The sequence below is a fragment of the Sorex fumeus genome, unplaced genomic scaffold, assembly GCF_029834395.1.
Source record: "Sorex fumeus unplaced genomic scaffold, SorFum_2.1 ptg000072l, whole genome shotgun sequence".
Taxonomy (NCBI): domain Eukaryota; kingdom Metazoa; phylum Chordata; class Mammalia; order Eulipotyphla; family Soricidae; genus Sorex; species Sorex fumeus.
The window spans coordinates 44504657-44528306 of NW_026606129.1; the positions used below are offsets into that span (position 1 = coordinate 44504657).

The window sequence follows — 23650 nt, forward strand, 5'->3', positions numbered from 1 at the left end:
AGGCCCTGCTGCAGGCACGCTCCGTCTCCTTCTGTGAGCTTTGCCGCCGACGTGTCAGTAAGATCCTGTGTCCGTGGGCCTCACGTCTCCAGATTCCACTTGGCTCTTTCAAAATGGCCTTGATTAAATTTGGCTCTTTCGAAAATGCCAGCCGCTTTGACTCAGGAAGTGTGAAGGCTCGGCATGTTTGCCAAGTGTAGGACGTGCCTCTTCGTCACACTTTCTTTGGTGACTAAGGCCCGTGTCGTACCCAAACAGGTTCATTTTTAGCCTGATTTTAGTGAGAATAAACACTCGCCAGAATTAAGCTCCTGTGTTGTCCTGCTGTGTCTATCACGTCACTCTCAGAACCCCGCGGTCCCCAGCACACGCTGTGGAGCCTTCTCACAGCAGCACCACACCCCCAGGGCCCAGGGATGCCGCCTGCCATCCCCGCGGCACTGAGGCCCTTCTGCCTTTCAAACGTCTCGGCAGCCTCCTGTCTTGCGTCTCAGTCCTGATCACACAGCGGAGAGACGGGCTGAGATTCTCAGAGGCGGTGAATTTGGCACCAGCTGACGGAACAGATATGGTGACAGTCCCCTCCGGGAAGCAGCCCCCGGGAGCTGAGTGCTGTATTTTCTGACAGATGCCAGCGTGTGAGGGGGGAGGGGGAGGATGCGAATGGACACGTGCACCTGGCCCCTAATCGCCTGACAACTGTCACCAGGCCCTGGAGACAAAGCACAGGGTGAGGACAGGAGGAGAAGAAATCCCAGAGTGGGGAGAGATTTCAGTGAGACCCTCCGAGTGTGACCCAAGTGCTTGGAGCTCAAAACCACATCCACACAAGGGGCCACAGATACAAGAGTCAAGACCTGAACTTGGCTTTTATTTTACTTTTTCATTTTATTTTATTTTTATTGAATTGCCATGAGATACAGTTACAAACTTTCATGATTACATTTCAGTCATACAATGATTGAGCACCCATCTCTCCACCAGTGCACACATTTTCCACCACCAATGTCCCCAGTACCCCTCCCCCCACCCCCACCACCTCCCACCTCCCTCCTCTGTGGCAGGTACATTCCTTCTTACTCTGTAATTTGGGGCATCATGGTTTGCAATCAGATACTAAGAGGCCATCATGTTTGGTCCTTAGTCTACTTTCAGCACACATCTCCCATTCTGAGTGTTTCCTCCAACCATCATTGACTTAGTGATCCATTCTCCATCCCAACTTCCTTCTCCCCCAGCACATGAGGCAGGCTTCCAAACCACAGAGCGATCCTCCTGGCCCTTTTCTCTACTTTCCTTAGGTGTTAGTCTCAAATTATATTATTTTATATTCCACAAAAGTGAACTCGGCTTTTAGATGTCAGAGTCAGCATTCAGTTGTAAGAACGTGAAAGGCTCGAGACGTGTCACTTGGAGAAATCTCTAGAAACCATGAAGACTGGTGATGGGTCTTCATTATCAGAGCCTGTTTTTCTTCTCCTGGAGCTGAATAACAGAACTCTGAGAGTTTCCCTGCTGGTTTGGGTGAGGGGGACATCTGACTGTACTCAGGGACCAGATGTGTTGCTGGGGATCGAACTGGGGCTACCTTATGGAAAGCAATAAGCACCATATCTCCAGACTCCGAGTTTCCCTGGAAATAGTCCTACAACTCGACCCACCCAGCAGATGAAACCTGCCAAGGACTGAAATACTTTGGGCAGAGTCTTACCTCAGAGCCAGGCAGAGAATCCCATTCTGAGGGTTTCCAGATAACACAATATCCAGGACACACTTCTACTTTAAAAAAAAAAAAAAACACTCACTGTTGGCCTCAAACCTATATTTAAATGAATGTCTGTCTTTTGGGGAGGAGGGATGGTAGGGAGCACACCCAACAAAGCTCAGGGACTTCTCCTGGCTTTGCATTCAGGAATCCATCCTAGTAGTGGTCAAGGATGCCAGTGATCGAACCCAGGTCAGCAGCGTGCACGGCTAACTCTCTGGCCCCAAGAGCCCGGCTTTTTATTTCCTAACTCTGGCAGCTTGTACCCCTCTCTGGGGGAGGGTCTGGGGGAAGGGTGGAAAAGCCTCTTCATTCTGAACTCAGAGGAAGGCAGAGTCAAGGAAGGATTGCGGCTGCAGGGGTCCAGGATGGCCTGGGGGGACATTGCCGCAGAAAGCAGGAGGAGAATGTCAGTCCTGGAGGAGGCCCTGGGCTAGATTCACTGAGAGCTGAGAAGCCACAGCTGCCGCCCTGCAAGGAACTTTCCCCTTGGACAGCACCAGTATGGACTGAACTGATGGTGTCACTGACCAGGTCTCTCTCTCTCTCTCTCTCTCTCTCTCTCTCTCTCTCTCTCTCTCTCTCTCTCTCTCTCTCCCTTCCTCTCCTTCTCTCTCTCCTTCTCATGCTTCTCATGAGCGTGTGCATGAACACACACAATGACATGCACACACAAACTCACACACACTGCATGTGAACATCTGTGTGAAAATAATAAATCCCACACTTCCTCTTGCCGTGAACTGTTTGCAGTCTTTTTGCTTACTACTCTCGAAAGATATTATACTTCCCTTTGCCAACATGTCTCATTCTTCCAGCAGCCCCCACCTGGCAGTTACTTCTATTTCCACTCTCCTTAATAAAGTACAGAGACATACAGTAAGCCACTACCGCAGGCTCACCTATGGCCAGGGATCTGGATGCTTACAGAGCCTACACTTCTAACATCTGTCCTACAACCTTTATCACTTGGACTTCAGTGTGACTATAAATTATAGAAAATGCCGAGTCGTAGCGCCTGAAACTCACACTGAAATCTGCTTTCATATGGGTTTGTTGGGGGAGCCAAGACCAGCCATGCTCAGAAACTGTTCCTGGCTGTGTCTGGAGTGACCCCTGGTGATTGATCAGTGAACTTAATGTGGTGCCAAGGATTCAAATCTGGGTCACGGCCTCCACAGCTGCTTACAAGACAAGCACCTCACCTCCTATACTATTCCCTTCTGATTGTGTTTTGTTTGTAATGTCAGAGATAAACTAGCCAGGATGGCTTTGACAGCTCTACTAAGGGGAGCTTTTCCAAATACCTCCAGACTTAAATTTCAAAATTGTAGTAAAATAGGGCTGCTGAATCCCCAACCATCACATATGTATCCCAAGGGGAAAATAAGGATGGGCTCTCCCTCCCACACGCTTCCATAAAGAAATATAAGACCATCTCTTAGCTACATGGCCTCATTTTGCAGCAAAGCAGGATTGGGAGAGAGAGCTCTGAACTGATTGGCGCTATGCCAGCTACACTAATCTCTGGAACTTTCAAGACCTTAGAAATACAGAGCCCTGGAAAAACACCTGCTTCCCATCTCCCTACCCTCACTCCACCTCCTGTCTGCTGTCTCAAGGCTGGAGTAGAGAAATTTCCAGGGGTTCTCTCTCTCCCTCATCTCCTCCAGCCCTACTTTGAAGCCACAAACGTTCTGCTTTTCTAACTATCCGTTCATCGGCTTTGCATTTCTAGGATTTCAAATACACAGAGTCCTAGAACACAAACCTCGTGAGTCCAGATTCTTTCTTTATGTCTGTGAGATCTTCACTAATGAGTGAGTTATTCGTTGCTGGCTTTGTCGTGTTGCCTCCTGTGAGTACAGCATAAAGCATCTATCCATGCCCCTGTTCCTTCTTCGTATGTTTGCTTGTTTGGGAGGCCACAACTGGCTGTATGCGGGGGACTGCTTCTGCATCAGCGCTCTGGGGTCACCCTCCAGGGTGCTCATGGGGTTCAGCAGTGCTGGGGTGCAAATTGAACTCAGGACACAAGATTGCAGAGCATGCACTGCAGCCCTTGATGCTCTCCTCCTGGCTACGCTGTTCACCACTGGGGAACATCTGATCTGTCCCCAGTTTCAAGCTCATAATGAATTTTCTGATGCAAACGCTTTTTTGTGGATGCTGCTGTTCGTTGCTCTGGTTGAAATCCCAAGAATAGGTTATAGGGGCTGGAGCTATAGCACAGCAAGTAGGGTATTTACCTTGCACGCGGCTGACCCAGGCAACCCAGCTTGAATTCCTCCACCCCTCTAGAGAGCCCGGCAAGCTACCGAGAGTATCTCGCGCGCATGGTGAAGCCTGGCAAGTTACCCGTGACGTATTCGATATGTCAAACACAGTAACAGTTGTCACAGTGGAGACATTACTGGGCCCGCTCGAGCAAATTGATGAACAACGGGAGGACAGTGACAGTGACAGGTTATAGGACAGGCAGGTGTGAGTTCGAGGACAGATCAACACTTTAACTACTTTCCCCCTGCTCTCACTGCTCTTGTTGTCAGGATAACTGGGACTGACCACGCACATGCCCCACTAAAAAGCACCTCTCTGGGGTGCCATGCCAGGGGACAGGGTTGCCAGAGGTTGCAACCCCTTTCCTTTCATCCTGGTGCTTGGCCATTGCTGATGCCTCCTTTAACTGCGATGCTTGCTCACTTCCCAAATGTAGCACTCACCCAGTGGTCACTGTGGTGCTTGTGGCTGTGCTTGCCACCGGTGGAACTTTGCGACCCTGGAGCCATGCTCTTAATGCCAGTGCTCACCCTGCCTGTAGGTTTTTGGTTGTGGTGCTTGCACACAACTGGCCACGGTGCTGCCAGCTATGGCTCGTGGTGGTACTGGGATCACAGGCAGTAAGTAGAACTGCCAAAACACGTGCTGAGCACCTGTGGCCCTACCTGGGATGGAACTCACAGCCACGTGCTTGTCTGGCGGCTGCCCCAAATCAACAAGTCCTGCCCAGGCCCTGCTGTCCTGTAATACCCACTGTGGTCACAGCGCTGTACTCTCCTCCAGGTTATGCCCAGGGCTCCATGAGGAGGAAGCCTGAAGGGCGACATTCTGTCCTGGCTTGAACCCCGAGAGCCCGCCCTGGTGTGATCCCCACAGGGAGCTCCAGCCCAGAGAGCTGTGACAGGAGAAGGACAGAGGCACTGAGGAGGAGCCTATGATCGAGGCCAGATGACAAACCTCACACAGAAGGCACTCTGAGGCCCCCTGCTATGTCCACCCAGAGTGCAGGGGCAAGCAAAGAGGGCCTCAAAGATAAGTCTTCCGGATGGGCAGCCACAGAGGGCAAGGGTTTCAAGGTGTCAACTAGCAAACAGTCCCGCATTCTAGGAAGCCAGGGTACAGGGTCTCCTTTGATCTAGAGGAGAAGGATTTGGGGGGCCTGATGTCAGCTCCGGCCTTGAGACACAGGAGACGTGGGGTCTAGTGGAAAATGTCCCCACAAGCCGGGTCCCTGGCTCACGGTGCTGGCATTCTGCAGGCAGCGTCTTCTCTTCCTATCTCTTCCCATCTTCCTATTCTCTGGACACTGGGTCTCCGCTCAGGGCTGTCACTAGGGGTAGTCTCAGGGAGTCGACATGGCTGTGGTCCCCAGGAGAGAGTCTCTGCGCCTCTCTGCCTGGGATGGAACCCCCACTCTGCTGAGTGACTTTCACCATGTTCCCTTCTTGGCCTCTCAATTTCCTCACCTGCAGAATAAGAAGTTTTATAGCATCTGCTTCTTTTCTTTCAGGAAGGGGACTACACCCAGCTGTGCATGGTGCGCCTGGGTGGTCTTCTGGAAACCATTTGTGACACCGTGGGGGTTGGACCAGGGTCCCATCCACCACCGCTGCATGCAAGGCACATGCTTCACTTCCTGCCCTCTCTCTCCCGCCCCACAGAGGCCTTTGGGGGGAGCAAAGGAGTTAGGATATGTATAGAAGGACCTGGAACAAAACAAGCCCCCAGTAAAGGATGGTTCTGAAAGACGGGGACTTAGCAGCCTAAATGCTGCCGCAGTTTCCAGGAAGAGGGAAAGTGAGGGGGAACAGCCATTTCCAGCTTGTCTGGGTGACAGGGATGGGTCACTCCTCTACTACATCAAGTCCAGTGCCCAGTGGTGTCAGGAGGACTCAGGGAAATGGCGACACTGCCACCTGGTGGTTAAACAACCACATGGCTATGACTGGCCCTGCAACTGAAGAAAGAACTGAGATGAAAATATTCTTCAGAGGGACCAGCAACATGGGCAGCCCAATGGAATGAGATCCCTTCCCAAAACCTCTCTGAAGACCTTATCCTCAGAGGACTTGGAATGCTCACCATTAGGATCTCCACTTGAGACAGAGGCTTTCCAAGGCTTGTGTATCTTTCTTGGTGCTTGTTTTTTCCTCAATTAGGCACCGCTAGCGCAGGAGTCAGAAAGACCAGGGGTCAGGGCTGTGGGGGAAAAGCATCCTCATCTACTAGGGCAATATCTTTGGAAGATAGTATGAAGACTTCTCAAAACACCAAGAATGGACCTTCCATACGACCCACACCTCTCAGAAGCAGCTTCCCCAAGGGCCCAAAAGTCTCTTCCAAAAAGACGCTTGTACTCCTATGTTCATTGCAGTTCTATTTAAGGCTTGGAACGCCTTCAAGAACGTCGAAGAAATAGCTAAGAGGACGAAGAACCTCCGGCTCCGGGCACATCTCTTTGATTCCACTGTTCTTCCTGCATTAACATATGCCTCAGAGACCTGGGCCCTACGCAAACAAGATGAGAACGCCATTCAGGTCTCCCAAAGAAGAATAGAAAGAGCTATGCTTGGAATATCACGTTTCACTCAAATGAGAGAACGAATCCGGAGTTCTGACATCCGTCGATGATCAAGGATCAGGGACGCTGTCTCATTTGCCAAGGTGTCGAAAATCAGATGGGCTGGTCACGTAATGAGATTTAAAGACGACCGTTGGACTAGAGCTGTTACTGATTGGATTCCACGGGATGTCAAAAGACCGCGTGGCCGCCCACCTACCAGATGGTCAGACTTCTTCATCAAGATCATGAATGATCGGTTTGAGGCCCTTCATGTTCCCGGAGCGAACAGATGCCATTGGGCTACACTAGCACGCGACAGGGACAAATGGAGACGTTACTGGCACCCGCTCGAACAAATCGACGACTAACGGGAAGTTAAGTGATTAAGTGAAGAAAGTCTGAAACAACCCGAAGGTCCAAGAACAGATGATTGGATAAAGAAACTTTGTGGTGTATGCCCACAAAGGAATACCACTCAACTATAAGAAAAGATGAAATCATGCTATTTACTGCTATCTGGGTGGATCTGGAGAATATCACGCTGAGCGAAGTTAATCAGAGAGAAACAGACACAGAATGCGCCCTTATACATGGGATATAAAGAAACAACATAGGGGAATAACAAATTGGGAAAGGCAATAAAACTAAGAGCAGCTCTACAGAACTGAGCTTAAAGCGGCAGGGAGAAAGGGAGGGGGCAGAGTCACTGAGACAGTAGTTGAGGAAAGAGGACCCTCTGGTGGATACATGAAACCCTCTCATGATCAGGATTGTAAATCATGGTGCCTGAGTAAAATACTACAAAACAACAACAACAAACAAACAAACAGAAACCCAAGGGGGTGGTACATGGGATCGTTAACGTTTTGATGCAGACTAGGCAGTTCAGAAGCACTTGAAGCCTGGATCACCCAAGTGGTCAGATTGGGTGGAGGTAGGGGGGCATTAAGGTGAGAGCCCCTTGAAATCTTTGCCTCTATTTGGCCTTTGTCAAATCCTCTACCTAAGGGAGGAAGGAAAAGGGAAAATCCTTGATAAGGAGTCCCACACCACGTGCTCTGAATTCAGGGCTTACCCCCTCAGCCCCGTCTCCTACCCAACATTTTCAAAATGAAATTAAGAAATGAATTCAAATGTTTAAAAAAAAAACAAACCTGTGCTTGCTTTGGCAGCACAGAGACTAAAATTGGAACACTACAGAAATCAGCATGGCCCTGCACAAGGATGATAGGCAAATTTTGTGGGGTGATCCATAGCTGTGAACAGAACTAAAAGATGAAATGACATAAAAAGAAGAAAACAGAAGATTTTTTTAAATTTTTATTAGTGAAACACCATGAGGTACAGTTGTAGACTTACATATTTTTGTGCTTGGGTTTCAGTTATACAATGATCGAGTTCCCAACCCTCCAGCAGTGCCTATTCTCCACCACCACTGATCCCAGTATCCCTCCCACCTCCCATCCCCCCATCCCACCCCGCCTCTGTGGCAGGGCATTCCCTTTTGTTCTCTCTCTCCTTTTGGGTACTGTGGTTTGCAAAAGAGGCATTGAGTGGCAATCATGTTCAGCCTATAGTCTACTTTAAGCATGCATCTCCCATCCTGGGAGGATCCTCCCAACACCCTTTTCTAGGTGCTCCCTTCTATATCTGAGCTGCCTTTTCCCCTAGCATGTGCGGCTGGCCCCAAGTCATAGAGTAAACCTCCTGGTACTTATCTCGGCTATTCTTGAGTGTTAGTCTCCTATTTTGTTTCTTTATGTTCCCCAGATGAATACAATCTTTCTATGTCTATCCATCTCTTTCTGACTCATTTCGCTTAGCATGATACTTTCCATGTAGTACCACTTGTATGTAAATTTCATGACTTCATCTTTTCTAACAGCTACATAGTACTTCATTGTGTAGATGTTGTACCAAAGTTTCTTTAACCAGTCATCAAAAACAGAAGACAGTTTTGACAGTATGAGACAAATATCTAAAGACAGTAGAAACCAGGGCCAGGAGGATTGGTCCACAATTGAAAGCCTGCCTCAAGTGCTGGGAAGGAAGGCAGTTGGGATAGAGAATGGACCACTATGGCAATGATGATTGGAAATGATCCCTCTGGATAAGAACTTCGTGCTGAAAGTAGGTAAAGGACCAAACATGATAACTTCTCAGTACCTGTACTGCAAATAATAATGCCCAAAAGGAAGTGAGAGGGAGACAGGTAGGGAGGGAGGAAGAGAGAGATTGAGAGAGAGAGAGAGAGAGAGAGAGAGAGAGAGACAGAGACAGAGACAGAGACAGAGAGACAGAGAGAGACAGAGACAGAGAGAGAGAGAGAGGTGAGAAGTGCCTGCCATTGAAGCAGGCTGAGGAGTGGGAGCTGTGTCTAGAGGGAAACTGGGGATATTGGTGGTGGGAAATGTGCACTGGTGGAGGTATGGGTGTTGGAACACTGTATGGTTAAATCAGATCATTAACAGCTTTATAACTGTGCATCTCCCAGTGATTCATTTTTTTTTAAAGGAGGGTTTTCTATTGATTCATTTTTGGTCATTTTAAAGTAGCCAGTAAAATCTTGATCTATATATTTCATACAGGCCCAAGCATTTTCAAATTTTTTAAACTTGTGTAGAAGTGAAGAAATTCCATCTTTCACAGAATCCTAGATTTTCCAAAAAAAAATTTTTTTAATTTTATTCAATGTAGAAAAAGCCACAACTGTTGCTACTGTTGCTACAATTAGAGAATTGAAATTAATTTGCTAACATAGCTGCAGTATTAAAATCAATAGATTTGAGAATGCAGTCTATATGAAAATTGTCACATCTGATCCCAGGCTTGTTAAGTCCTTGTGCAAGAATTTATTGAGCTGTTTGTTGCCTTAGGAGGTGTCCAACACCGTGCGGTCCAGAGACTTCAGGATCTAAACCGATGAGTTGCAAGACACAGGCTGTGGGTGGTGGGTGGACCTGGCTGCCGGGGCTTTCAAAGAATGGAGTCTTGGCGACCGGGGCTACCCACTTCTACTCTGGGAAAAAAAAAAAAAAAACACCGGAGTTCTCAGCTTGGGCACCAGTACCTGAAAGTATTCGCAAATTGATTTTCCTCTTTTATCTCACAATCCTTTTATTTATCTTCTTTAGTTCAAATAGAATAATCTAGTCTTTGTTATGGGAGTTTAGAGGTGGGTGACAATCTAAGCCACGAATGCATTGTGTTAAAAGTCAGGAAGGGAAAAGAAAAATACACAAAACGAGAGAAACTTTTACATTGCCATAATTCAGAGCTAAAACAGAACAAAATGACAAAATTAAGCCAGGAAGCCAGCTCCACAGGCTGGAGCATCTGCTGGTGTCCCTTGCACAATCCCCAGCAGCTCATGGTCTCCAGAGCATGGCCAGGAGTGACCCCGAGCACAGAACAAGTATGGACCCAAAACCCAAAGAAAAAAATTTAAACCAGGAAATTTCTCTGAGCAGAGGCTTCTGAGAATAAAAAGAACATTTCCTTTATCTTGTCTGCCCTTCCCCACATCCCCCCTCTCAAATAAAAAGCTATTACAGGGAAGATAATGTGTGGGCTGCACTTTTAATCAGATTCTCTGATTTACGATACGTTGAAATTTGTCTCAGACGACCAGCCATCACGAACTTTTACTGATCAGTTGGCACCCCCTGTGTGGTATCTGAAAGAAGACTTCTCTGCTCTTTTCCTGTAGAAACTGCTTCTGTGACTGACCACATGGGCAAGGTGGCTATCAAAGACAGGAGCCCCCATCTTCCTGCCTGCCAGATTATGGCTAACAGAGTTCTTTCTCTAGCCCCTGCTTTGTCTCTGCCAGGCGCCTTGAGGAGCATGTAACTGGACACTTTTGTTGTTATAGGTCCATCCTTTCAGTTACATATGGTTGTTTGTCACAGACCCACTTTCTGGGAGATGTCTTTTTTTAATTTTTACTAGTGAAATACCATGAGGTACAGTTGTGGACTTACAAGTTTTTGTGCTTGGGTTTCAGTTATACAATGATCGAGTACCCATCCCTCCACCAGTGCCCATTCTCCACCACCACTGATCCCAGTATCCCTCCCACCCCCCATCCCCCCATCCCACCCCGCCTCTGTGGCAGGGCATTCATTCCCCTTTGTTCTCTCTCTCCTTTTGGGTGCTGTGGTTTGTAAAAGAAGAATTGAGTGGCAATCATGTTCAGTCTATAGTCTACTTTCAGCATGCTTTTCTGGGAGATGTCTTGTAGGGGAAAACAAACAAAAAGACACTCACCACCACCACCGGCACTAACTTGTTCTTCTCACACCCAGAAAAGAGTGATCAAAAGGGAAATTTGGACCCTAGTCTTACACAGGCTAAAGTAAAAGAAGATTCTGGGAGAGAGAGGCAATGAGGGGAGAAAAGATGACCAGGAAAGGTTGGGGCAGAAGCTTAGCTAAGTGGAGTTAGGCAGGGCTTTCTCCTGAGACCTGATCAGAGCGCTCCTCGCCCAGCAGGATATAAGGAGACAATCTCTACAAATGGAAATGCCCTTTCCAATAAATTCTAATTTCTTTGTTATAGAAATATGACCAAGAAACAGGCGGTCCGGAGAAGTAGGAGAGAGGCAAGCCAGTTTTGTTCTGTATGCAGACTCGTCCTGGCTATCACCACAGAGGGGTCAAACCTTGGACGCACTTCACAAGGAGGTTTTATAAGCTCGATACCGTTCTAGGGAAACGTTTTTCATGGAACATATGCCATGCTTGCTAACCTATGCAGAGAAGGTATCATCAGTGGAGAATGCAATGTGTTTCAAGTTCCATATTGTTTCTGTGACCCTGTTCTGTTCCCATCAAGCAACCTGACTAAACTCCAGCTTTCCTGCTTGGTTCTTGGTGCACCTTTGTGATTTACAGTCTATTCTTCTCTGCTCAGCTTCTAGAATGGGTCACTCAGAAGTCCTGCCTCTGCTTTCCCACTTCTGCCTCTAATTTCTGGCTTCACCTTTACCAGCAGAGAAACTATGTCCTGTTTTTAGAGTTTTTGCTGGGCCTGCTGGTTCATGGAAGACTGTAGCTCAAAACAGTCTCTATGACACGTTTTAGAGTTAGGGTGTCTAGCACCATTCAGTCCCTAATATGTCCCAGAGGTCCACACTTAACACAAGATCACCTTAACACATGTTTTTGTTAAGCCTCCCTCGGGTATGACTTCATCAGTTTCGAATGTTGTCCCTTGGCACCTTGTGCCACTTTGCAAGATGCCTCTCCATACCACCACCACCCTGCACACAAGGGAAACAGGCACCCTATCCTCAGGTCCACCACCAAGGCTCCACACCAGGCTTGATTGTCTCCAAAAAATATATGAAAGCTCAATATATGAAATTGTGTCCAAGATAAAGTAGGTTGGAATGTCAAGAAAAGGAATGTAAGAAGCGAAATAAGGTCCAAAGGCAATGTAATAAGAGAACTGAACTCACACAATTGAGTTGGGGGTGGGCAAATAAAAGGAGAAGTATTAGAGTCCTTGGGGGAGGGAGATGGGTACACTAGTGATGGGTGTGGTGCTGGAATTATTTGCACGAGAAACCATTATTAATAGTATTTTAAACCATAGAGTATCTTTTTTTTTTAAAAAAGGAGTATGACATCACTAATCATTAGGGAGGCCCTCCCGTTGATCATCGATTTGCTCGAGCGGGCCCAGTAACGTCTCCATTGGAGACTTTGTTGTTACTGTGTTTGGCATATCGAATACGTCACGGGGAGCTTGCCAGGCTCTGCCGTGCGGGCGAGATACTCTCGGTAGCTTGCCGGGCTCTCTGATAGGGGCGGAGGAATCGAACTCGGGTCGGCCATGTTGGCTGCATGCAAGGCAAACGCCCTGCCGCTGTGCTATCGCTCCAGCCCATCATTAGGGAGATGCAAATCAAAATAACAATGAGATAACATCATACACCATAGAGACTGGCACAACCAAAAAGAACAAGAACAACCAGCGCTATGGGGAGAAAGGGACTTTCTTTAATTATTGGTGGGAATGCCAACTGGTCCAGCCTTTTTGGTAAACAATATGGTCATTCCTTAAAAAAATGGAAATTGAGCTTCCAGCAATACCACTTCTTGGAATATATCCGGGGGTACAATAAAAGCATAGTAGAAATGACATCTGCACATGTATGTTCATTGCAGCACTGTTTACAATAGCAAGAATCTGGAAACAACCCCAGTGCCCGAGGACAGATGACAGGTTAAAGAAACTTTGGTACATCTACAACAGTGGAATACTACGCAGCTGTTAGGAAAGATGAAATCATGAAATTTGCTTATAAGTGGATGGTCATGGAGAGTATCTTGCTAAGTGAAATGAGTCAGAAAGAGAGGCACAGACATAGAATGACGGCACTCACTTGTGGAATATAAAATATCATAATATGAGACTAACACCCAAGGACAGCAGAGACAAGGGCCAGGAAGATTGCTCCATGGTTAGAAGTCGGCTGTATGAGCTGGGGAAGAAGGCAGCTGGAATAGAGAAGGGATCACTAAGTCAGTGATGGCTGGAGGAATCGCTTGGAGTGGGAGATGTGTGCTGAAAGTAGTTAAAGGACCAAACATGATGGCCTCTCATTATCTGTATTGCAAACCATAATGCCTATAAGTAGAAAAAGAGTAAGAGGGAAACTGTCTGCCATATAGGCAGGGGAGCGGTGAGATGGGAGATACTGAGGACATTCGTGATAGAAAATGTACACTGGTGGAGGGATGGATGTTCAAATATAGTGTGACTGAAATTTAAACATGAAAGTTTGTAAGTGTAGCTCACGGTGATTCAATAAAATAATAATTAATTAAAATTAAAAAGGAGGCCATCCTAAACTGAGTGTTAATGTGATGCCGGGTCATATCCCCTTGACGAATGACCAATGAGTGAACCCCCTCAACCCCCATTCCAGTGCTGTGTTGACTGCTAAAATAGTAAAGCTGCCCTTCTCTGGGAAATCACCATTTGTCACAAGGTCCACCCCTCCCCCAGTCAATAGTCCTGGAAATACAAAAGGCCTCCAAGCACGAAGCACATCCCAGAGTCTCCTCTACCGACCCCAGGTGGATCTAAAACCCACCCTGCCCTGTTTCCTTCACTGCAAAGTTCACCTGAGAGCACTCTACCTACAAATCACACAGATTCTTGGTCTCAGGCTCTGGCACTAGGGAGCCCACCTATAATAGCCTTGTCTTACCACATGGACAAGAGCAAAGGAAGCCAGTGTGGGCGGAAGAGTGACCAGACATCTCTTGTCGACCACACTTTAGATGGTTCTCTGATGTCCCAGAAGGTTTCAATGCGTGACTTATAAAAACAGCAGATTTCCAGCTCAACTGACATGTCCACACCCACGTGAAAAGACTTGAGCACATACTGAACATTGTCTCCAGTCACTCAGTGTCACAGCCTTAGGGCAGTCCTGCTCCCCCTTCACTAGAGTTCCTGGCTACAAAAATTCAAAGCTGCCCAGTGAATCACTTCCTGTTCTAGTCAAAATCTGATAATGGAAAGATGAGTCCTGAATGCTCCTTCCCCCCCCTCCCCCCCCCCCCACCCGGCCCCACTTAGAGCAATGACTTGAGAAAGTTGTAGCGATAAGTCCTTCCTCATTTCAGGGCTGACTTGTCTCAGGGACCTGAGGGGCAACATTGGGCAAAAGAACTCTGCTCCCCACACTGTCCTGGTGTAGTGGACCCCTTGCTTTAATTGGCATCACTGCTCCCTGGCATAAAGATAAGAGAATTTGCTGAAAAACATCAATCAGCAAACCCATTTCTGCTGTATTTGAGCTCATTTCCCCCTGACTCCTTTGTTCTCCCATGAAAATAGCCCAATATTGCTGCTCATTTCAACCTGAGTTCATGCTCAATGCTTAATCCCCGTTGCAATGACTGAATAGTCTTTCTACTGCTTTCACTGGTGCCTGCTTTCATCTTACGAGAAATAAAGCAGCCGTCCAAAGAGTAGTAGGGGATGGGAAATGGATACCACCATAGCCAGGACCCAAGTCTCAACTTCCAGTTGTTCAGGGGCCCATGCAGACTCTCCTGCCAGGCCCCTGTGATGCTTTGGGAATATATGTCATAGCCAGAGTCTCTTGAACACTGTCAGGTACTTTTCAGTTTACAATTAGAGAAGTCCTTTGAGGCTCAATGGAAAACCTATTACTTAGACAATAGAACCTAAAATATTTGTGCTTCAGTGGGAAATTGGCATTGTTTAAAAGGACATTCTGGTTCAGGTTATCTAGTCCTGATTTCATGAGAGATAATTTGTAGCTTTGTAAATTGTAGATAACTGAAACAATGCAAAAATCATTCTAGCCTAAACACATGTAAATACATTCTGTGCAAGGGACACGCTCTTCTGTGGAAGATCCAGCTTGACATATGTTTGTACATTCATTTTAATATTAAATATTCCTAATAGATTCATAAATATAGCTGTTCTCTGGAGTCTTCATTAATCCAGTCATGACATTTTTACCAGTTTTCTCATTAATAAGTTAAATAAAATCTTTAATGTGCTCATTTGACTATATACATGGGAGGCATGATCTTACCAGCTTTAAAAAATTTGTCTTTCATCAGAACATTGAGGTCTCTGTTTTCATTCTCTAAACCTCTAAACAGTTATATGATGAACTGAAAAGATAGTACAAAGATTAAGGTGTTTACCTTGCACGTGGCTTGTAGGATAACACTGTTCTGTCCTTCATGCATAGCCTCAGGAATAGTTGATAGTTTATTGATAGTTTATTGGACTGAGGAAAAGAGAAAAACATCTTAAGGAGGTATTTTGCCTGGGGCAGTCAGGAAGGACTTTAGAATACCTTTTTTTTAATCTGTAAAGCTATTTTATTAATTTATTCCTTTTTTAAAAATTTTTATTACTGAAACACTATGAGGTACAGTTGTAGACCTACAAATTTTTGTGCTTGGGTTTCAATTATACAATGATCCAGTACCCATCCCCCCACCAGTGCCCATTCTCCATCATTTACATTTTTTAAAAATTTTTGTTAGTGAAACACCATGACTGGTTAGAATACCTTTTAGGTGGGCCCTCATGAAGGGCTTTCTTATGTTGATTTGGCTATCTGATTGGATCGGCCCAGACTGCAAGGGAGTTGAAGAGACAAGGGAGCTGGAGAGAGAGAGAGAGCAGGGCTGCAAGATGGACCACGGAGAGACTAGCAAGGGGGTCATGTGCTTGAGAGAACCTAGGCCCTCCATAAAACAAATTTCTTCTATGGGATAAACTTCCTTGTAATAAACTGCTACTAAGATCAACCGGCCTGGCCCTCATCTCTTTCTTCGTCTGCCCTTGGCCAACAGCCGTCCGGATCCAGGCCACACACAGCGGCTCAAGGGCACCAAACGCGGGTGGTGAGATAGAGCCGTCCAGAGAGCCCACGAACACACAACCTTAGGCGTATTTAGTTTTTTTACAGTGGCTGACCATAATTCAATATCTGGCACTGCCCATGGTGCCCTGAGCACCTCTGGGCGTGATCCCTGAGTACAAAGTCAGGAGTAAGTCTTGTGCACTTTAGGTGTGCTCCCTCAAAAAAGCACTCAACCATATAAGTGGGATGCTCTGAGATGGGCTAGCTTGCCTGGTCTCATTCACAGTGGAGAGGACAGCTTTTTCATCCCCTATTTAACTCCTAGGACCTGAAAGTAATTTTTTTCTACACTTCCAGGCAAGGCAGGATTATATTTGAAGCAGCTGAGGCATATCATTGGTCAGTGTCAGAGTAAGAATTGGATTGCTTCTCTCCCATTTGACCCAGCAATACCACTTCTGGGAGTATAACCCAGAGAGGTAAAAGAGTATAGTAGAAATGACATCTGCACTTGTATGTTCATTTGCTGCATAGCCAAAATCTGGAAAAAAACGAGTGCCCAAGAACAGATGACTGGTTAAAGAAACTCTGGTACATTTACACAATGGAATACTATGCAGCTGTTAGAAAAGATGAAGTCATGAAATTTGCATATAAGTGGATCAACATGGAAAGTATCATGTAAGTGAAATGAGTCAGAAAGAGAGGGACAACAGAATGGGAGACTAATACCAAAAATAGTAGAGATAAGGAGAGTTACTCCATAGCTTGGAAGCCGGCCTCAAATGCTGGGGGAAAAGGCAGTTTAGATAGAGAAGGAAACACCAAGTAAAGGGTGTCTGGAGGACCCGCTCAGGTTGGGAGATGTGTGCCGAATGTAGAGTATAGATTGAACACAATGGCCACTCAGTGCCTCTATTGCAAACTACAGCACCCAAAAGGAAAGAAAGAACAAAAGGAAATGCCCTGCCACAGAGGCGGGGATGGGGTGAGGGTAGTTGGAGGGATACTGGGACCATTGGTGATGGGGAATGGGGACTGGTGGAAGGATGGGTACTTGATTATTGTATGACTGAAGCACAAAAGTTTGTAAGTATGTTGCTGTACCTCACAGTGATTCACTAATAAAAACAAAAAAAGAATTGGAATGCTTCAGATGAAACTGAAACAAACAAACAAAAATTCTCATTTCTTTTCCCTTTACAAAAGTACAGTCATTTCCCAGAGGAAAGGCCTGCAAACTTCTTGTTTCTTGTGGTTCTCATCCCTGAGTTGGTTGTCCCCAAGTGACTCAGACAACAAAAGGCTGAGCTAACACTTGGAGCTTCAGGGCCAGGCCTGGCGTTGGTAGTGGGGAAGGGTCTGCACAAAGCAAGTTCACACATTGCAAGCAGTGCTGCAGATGCCAGACTTCTGTGTTCACTTGCTTAAATTCCATTTTATTTTTGTCTTACCGAATTAGCCTTTCATTTTGTCATCACTTGGGGGTAGGGAGGGCAATACCAGGCAGTGCCGTTCCTGACACTATGCTCATGATGATCCCTGGCAATGCTTGGGGACCATATGTGATGTCAGAGATTCAAACCAAGATTGGCATAATACAAGGAGAGTGCCTTAACTATCTCTCTGGCCCCTTTGTCATCATTTTAACAAGTATATTTACAATGACAAATACCTCCATCTTAAAAATGTGATTCAACAGGCTTTGACCAATTGGGGTTTCCACTTCACCTGGGTTATAGAACACTGACTTCTCTGCAGAAAGTGCTTGTGTTGGTATTTTTATGGTTTCATTATTATATTTATTATGTATTATAAATTATATTATATATTATTAATATATATTATATTATATATTACATATTGTTATATATTATTATAATATTATGGTTTCACTATTTATATTATACTGTGAGTATATTGGTCATTTACCAAGTGTCAGAGTCATTAGGATCTCACCCCTTTAGCCGCAGCCAAAACACCAAAGGAAAAGACCCTTTGAAACCCTGGTCACTTCTCTTCCCCTTCTCCCAGCTCAGGGCAGAAAACTGAACTGATATTTTTGAATCTTAGCATTCTCTTTCTTCCCCCCAGCTTGTTTCACAGGCAGCAGACGAAAGTTCTACACCCCTCTCGGACCCACCTAAGGGAAGTTATAAGAGTCCAGTGGGACAGCTCCATTTTGACAGGAACTACCTCATGATCTCAACTTGTTAGGACGCGGATCGTGATCTCCCTTTAACAACAAAGAGACTCCAGAGGCTGCAAACAGCAAGCAAGGTTTATTGTAAGACTGGCTAGCCAGGGTCGAGCCACCTACACAGACATGCAGGTCCGATAGGTTAGACAAGACCCCGAACTTCTTCAAAGAGGATCTTATATAGGCCTTCACTGGCTGTTACAGCAGAGCCCGGGTATTTCATGGCCAATAGATTTGTAACAACATATACTTTCTTAACCAATTTATTTAAAAATGCATCACTCCTTAACCTATAGATTCAAAGATCAGCATTTGTGTACAAGGGCATTGTGGCTAGCGGGCATTTCATAACTCAGACATCTGGTTATCTTCCATGTCTACTTGGGTCCCCGTGATTTACAGCTCAGGACATCTGCATTCTGGTGGAGGTGGATGTGCATTCCGGTGGAGGGGGATGAGGGGAGAGTTACTAGTGGAGGGGCAGATAAGGAAGAGTCAACAAAGGAGGCAAGATTTACATCCCAATTAAGAAGAGTCAACAATGGAGATAGAATTTACATCTCAGGTCTCTACTAGGGAGGGAGCAGGATTTACATCTCAAGGCTTTACTAGGGAGGGGGCAGTTACTAATTAGCAGAGTTTAACTCTGGAATTTCCCTCGGGGTCCCAAGGGATCTTACAATGTCTTTGGGTGTTGTGTTTTTGTATGTATCCTAGTAGGTTCTTTTTTGATCACTAGATAAGCTCTCATTCATGCTGTGGAAATAAATACCACAAATTGTTCATTCATCTTGCTCTTATGGATATGTGGCTTGCTCCCAGTTTGAATAAGCAAGTAAAGATGCTAAGAACTGAAACAAAGAAGTCTTCTCAAAGTCTGTTTTTAGTTGTTCTCATGGTTCAAGGATCCCAGTCCATGGGTGAAATTGGTAATCCATGCCCAATACACATAAGCAGCACCGGCCCAGTGACCCAAGGAAGATTCAGTTTCTACCAGGAACCATTTCTGGCCCAGAATCCTGGGCTAGCAGGCTGAGTTTCTATCCCTGCTTGGAGATTTCTGACAAAGTTTCTTTTCAGCCTTGCATGGCATCTCTGAGAAGCCCTGGATGGGTCTCAGCACCTTCCCCTGGAAGTCACTGCACACCCCGTCCCTGAGGACTGAGTCTACATCCACTCACCTCCCGGGGATCACACAAATTTAACCTCAACTTGCCTCTGAAACCATGAGTGCTAAGGACAGGGATTTTCTCTTTACCCTTAAGCTTAAATCATAAAGCTTAGACCATTTATTCATCCATTAAATATGTATTAGGTACTTATGATGTACCAGGCTTTGGGGACAGAGCAATAAGCAGAAGACACAATGAAACACAGTAAACAGAAGAGCAAACCTGTGTGCAGCGGGAGACTGAAAGACAGATGTAATGATACAGACGGAGCCAAGGGAAGACTAGTGCTTTGCTCTCTCATTACAGTTTTGTGATTGGATGACTAGTATTGGTGGGTGAAATCTGAAAGGAAATGGCAGGTCACTGTCCCAGTCTGAGGCAATGAAAAGCCCATGAACAATTCTCCAATGTCTCTGGCCCCTTCGCTGTTAGAGACAAGGCCCAGACGTAGCAAGTACAAAATGGGAGTGATCACAGGAGGAGGGTTGGAAAGGTGGGGTATACTGGAGATATTGGTGGTAGAGAATGTCCACTGGTGGAGGGATGGGTGTTTGATGATTGTATGATTGAAATTCAAACATGAAATCTTGTAACTGTATCTCATGATGATTCAATTAAAAAATGGGGGTGATCAGCCTCAAATAGTGAGTGACCCTCCTACCATTATTTCCCAACTTTTATTGTGTTAAATCACTGAGATTTGGCAGGGGGTGGAAGGAATTAAAATAGCATAATGTTATCAATACCTACAAATGTAAAAAGTTAGTACCAGAAAAAAAGGGTTGTTGCAAACAAAACAATAAATAGCTTAATAGTTAGGTAGAAAACTGGTAGAAAATTTGACACTCTGAGTTACATAGGGGGAAACCTAGCAGGAATAATCATGTGACTAATAAACTCATAGATCTAAGGAAAAATTAGAAAGGACAGAAGTAGGAGGTGATGTTGACCTCATAGGCTAAAGATTACAAGAAGGAGAAGCACCTGGAAAATTACTTGCCATTAGAAACAAAACTGGATAGAAAGAATTTAGATTTGAGGGAATTTTACTTTCCTGAAGAAGTTAGCATCTTGGCCATTATAAAATCACTTGAAGACAAAATTGAGACTACCCTTGAAGATAAAGTCCACCAAAATCCAGCCTTCTAGCAAACGTCAGACTAAGACCAAGAGCAGAGCTTTCCCACCGAAACCTGATGATCTCCAAGCATCCCTCTTCAGAGAGAGGCTGAAGGAAAATGAGGGAGAATAAAACAAAGAAATATGTTGAATTTGTGACTTAGCACAATTCTGTGCTTTGCTCAATAGTCCCACTGATTTCTGGCTCCTACATTCTTCGTTTCATTGGAAGTGAGTTGAAAATTCAAGGTCATCGCCAAGGAGAATATATTCCCAGCACCACATCATATTAGCCAAGGATAATGAAGAAGGAAATTTTTTAATGATTAAAATTAAGACATACGGGGGTATAGTGCCGCCAGCAGGTCAATCTGTACCTGTGAGGCGAGTGCATCAGCAGCCTCATGGCACCTTCAGACTTCCAGATACCCCAAAATTGCTGCTGTGCCTTTGGCCAGACCCCAAAAACTTGGGGCAAAGTTTACCAAGAAAGTAAACGGCCAAAAGTTAGGTATGTGGGAAACACACCCACAAACCACCTCCGGCTCAGCTATATAATTGGAGGCAAGACCTCTTTGGTTCCTGATTGAACTGCTTAATGGACATGATCCCAGAGACTCAGAAACTAATCTCAGAACCCAGTGGCTTTAGGTAGAAATGCATCTGGTCTCTGCAGTAGGCTACCGGTGCTGGGCCAACCCAGATGGGAATAGGTTTCGTGCCTTGGCCTATTCCCCCTGGTGGCCCAGTGGCCGCCATCCTTCTGAGGCCACTGGATAGTCACATTTGGGCCCCCAGTGACGAGACACACAGGGTCTCACGGGATGAGGGTGGAGCCGGGCTTGTCCTCCCCACCCCAACGAGACCCCAAGTCATCGCCCACAAATGGCCTCTCTGACTCCTGATCAAGCTGCTTAATGGCCATGATCCCAGAGACTCAGAAACAAATCTCGAAACCCAGCGGCTTTTGTCAGAAATGTGTCCGGACCCCGCAGTAGGTTACTGTTGCCGGGCCACCCCAGGGAGGAAAGGGTGTTGTCCCTCCGCCTGCTCCCTCTTGGCGACTTGGTGGCTGTCATCCTCCAGAGGCCATTGAACAGTCAGGCTTGGGCCCGCAGTGACGAAACTTGTTCGGTCTCACGGGATGGGGGGGGAGGTGGAGCCGGGCCTGTCTTCCCCACCCCAATGAGACCCCAAGTCATCACCCACGAATGGCCTCTTTGGCTCCTCATCAAGCTGCTCAACGGCCATGATCCCAGAGACTCAGGAGCAGATCTCTAAACCCAGTGGCTTTTAGCAGAAATCCCTCCAGATTTAAGTGTTAAAATTTCAGAATTTCAAAACCACATGGCCCTACTGCAGCCACACGACATCATATGTTATTCATAACCAGCAATAGAACACAAATTGTCTATTGTTGCCTTTTCAGCAGATCTGAGTGTTGGGGTAAAATCTTAAATAATGGTGGGTCTGGTGTCGAAATAGTGAATGTGATCAAAGTAGAGAGAGAGTAAGGTAGAAATCATCTGCCCCACAGGCAGGGGGAGGGTGTGGGATGGGGGTATACTGGGATTTTTGGTGGTGGAGAATGGGCACTGGTGAAGGTACGGGTGTTTCATTGTATGACTGAGACTTAGACCCAAAAGCTTTGTAACTGCTCTCACGGTGATTCAATAAATAAAATTATAAAAAATGGAAAAAGAAAAAAAACTAAAATAGGGACTGGGAATATTCAATGAACAAGACAGTTATATCTCTTATGGCATTATAGTCTAGTAAGTAAAATATAAAAGTAATTTTTAGTTATAAAAATTAATTTAAAATAAAACATGTGGAGAGAGAAAAAAAATTAAGACATAGAGGAGAATCCCTCATCCCCTTCAGAGGGACATGTAATATCCACCCAGTGGAATTTCAGAATTTCTTTGGAGACATAGATCATAGAGGATTTTAGGCTATAGGCATGAGTTTGAGGAGTCATAACTACATACAGAACTATCTGCACATAAATCTGGAGATTAACAAGAGTGAGTGTCTACTTATCTTGCATGTGGCTGGCCTGGCTTGATATCCAGCACCACATGATCCCCAGAGCACTGCTGGGAGTGGTCACCAAGCATAGAGCCAGGAGTAGCCCCCAAGCACCTCTGGCTATGGCCTAAACCACCCCACCACCACCACAAAAAAAAAGAGCAATTGCAGATAAAGAAAGGAAATTATCCAAATGCTAAGACAGGGATACCACAAAGTTTAGAAATCAGCAAGATAAGGAACTAACAAAGAAGCCTAAGAAAAAGGATCAAAAGAGAGCAAGAGGAACAGGTCCAGGAGTTGAACATGTGCTTTGCAGCTAGGAGGCCCAGCTCTGTCTCCCAACATGGCCTGGAGCAACACCCACGCACCACACCAGGGGTAAACCCAGAAGACTTCAAGATGTGACCCTAAAATAGAAAACAAGAATCAAAATACACCAAAAAAGAAAGAGGATCTATAGAAATAGACAGAAAGCAAAAGAGCACAGAGGCTTAAAAGCCAAATGAGTGAAATGTGCCAAAGAAAAACTTAGAGACATTTACTTTGTGCACAACTGAAAATATATGCGTATGCCAAAGAGTACAGACATCTATAAATTGTCCTTCTAATCAAAGGTGAAAAGAGGATTTGTAAAGCAAAATTCACCAGAAATATGTGAAACAGAGAGGGGATTTGAGCTTTGTCCTTGGGTAGGAAGGTCGGCTACAAATTCTCAGGTATAGCAGTGTGCCTTTAAGAAGGCTGGTAGAGTTAGGGAAGGCACTGAGTTCTTAGGGTGGGTCTGCGAATCCCTGAGGGGCTAAATGTCAATGGGGTATTCACCTAGGTCATGATGAAAGGGCTCTTTCTGTCATCATTTTCACCTTGATGACATCTCCCTGTTCTCGTTATGACTGCTCCATCTCCACGTGGTCAACCTGGGTTCACCGAGTACCTCAAAGGGCTGCTAGAACCACTGTCTCTTTTTGACATAGTGCTATCAGCTGGATGTCCACTTGGGGTAACAACTGTAAAGTAACATTCATATGTAACATTCAAATGCTTGGAGATCAAACAGTAGAGAAAGGCAAGAAGGCAGAAACTTGCAAATATCAAGAGGAAAAACTGACAGGTCCCATCACTTCATATTTAGTTTTCTCTC

The 23650-nt window shown here is 45.6% G+C and overlaps 1 non-coding gene across 1 annotated transcript; it reads left to right on the top strand.

The window, feature by feature from the left end:
- Positions 1 to 7764: 7764 nt before the first annotated feature.
- On the top strand, positions 7765 to 7868 carry LOC130037943 (U6 spliceosomal RNA). Its single transcript, XR_008794527.1, has one exon. It is a non-coding gene; the product is annotated as a U6 spliceosomal RNA (small nuclear RNA).
- Positions 7869 to 23650: the final 15782 nt, after the last annotated feature.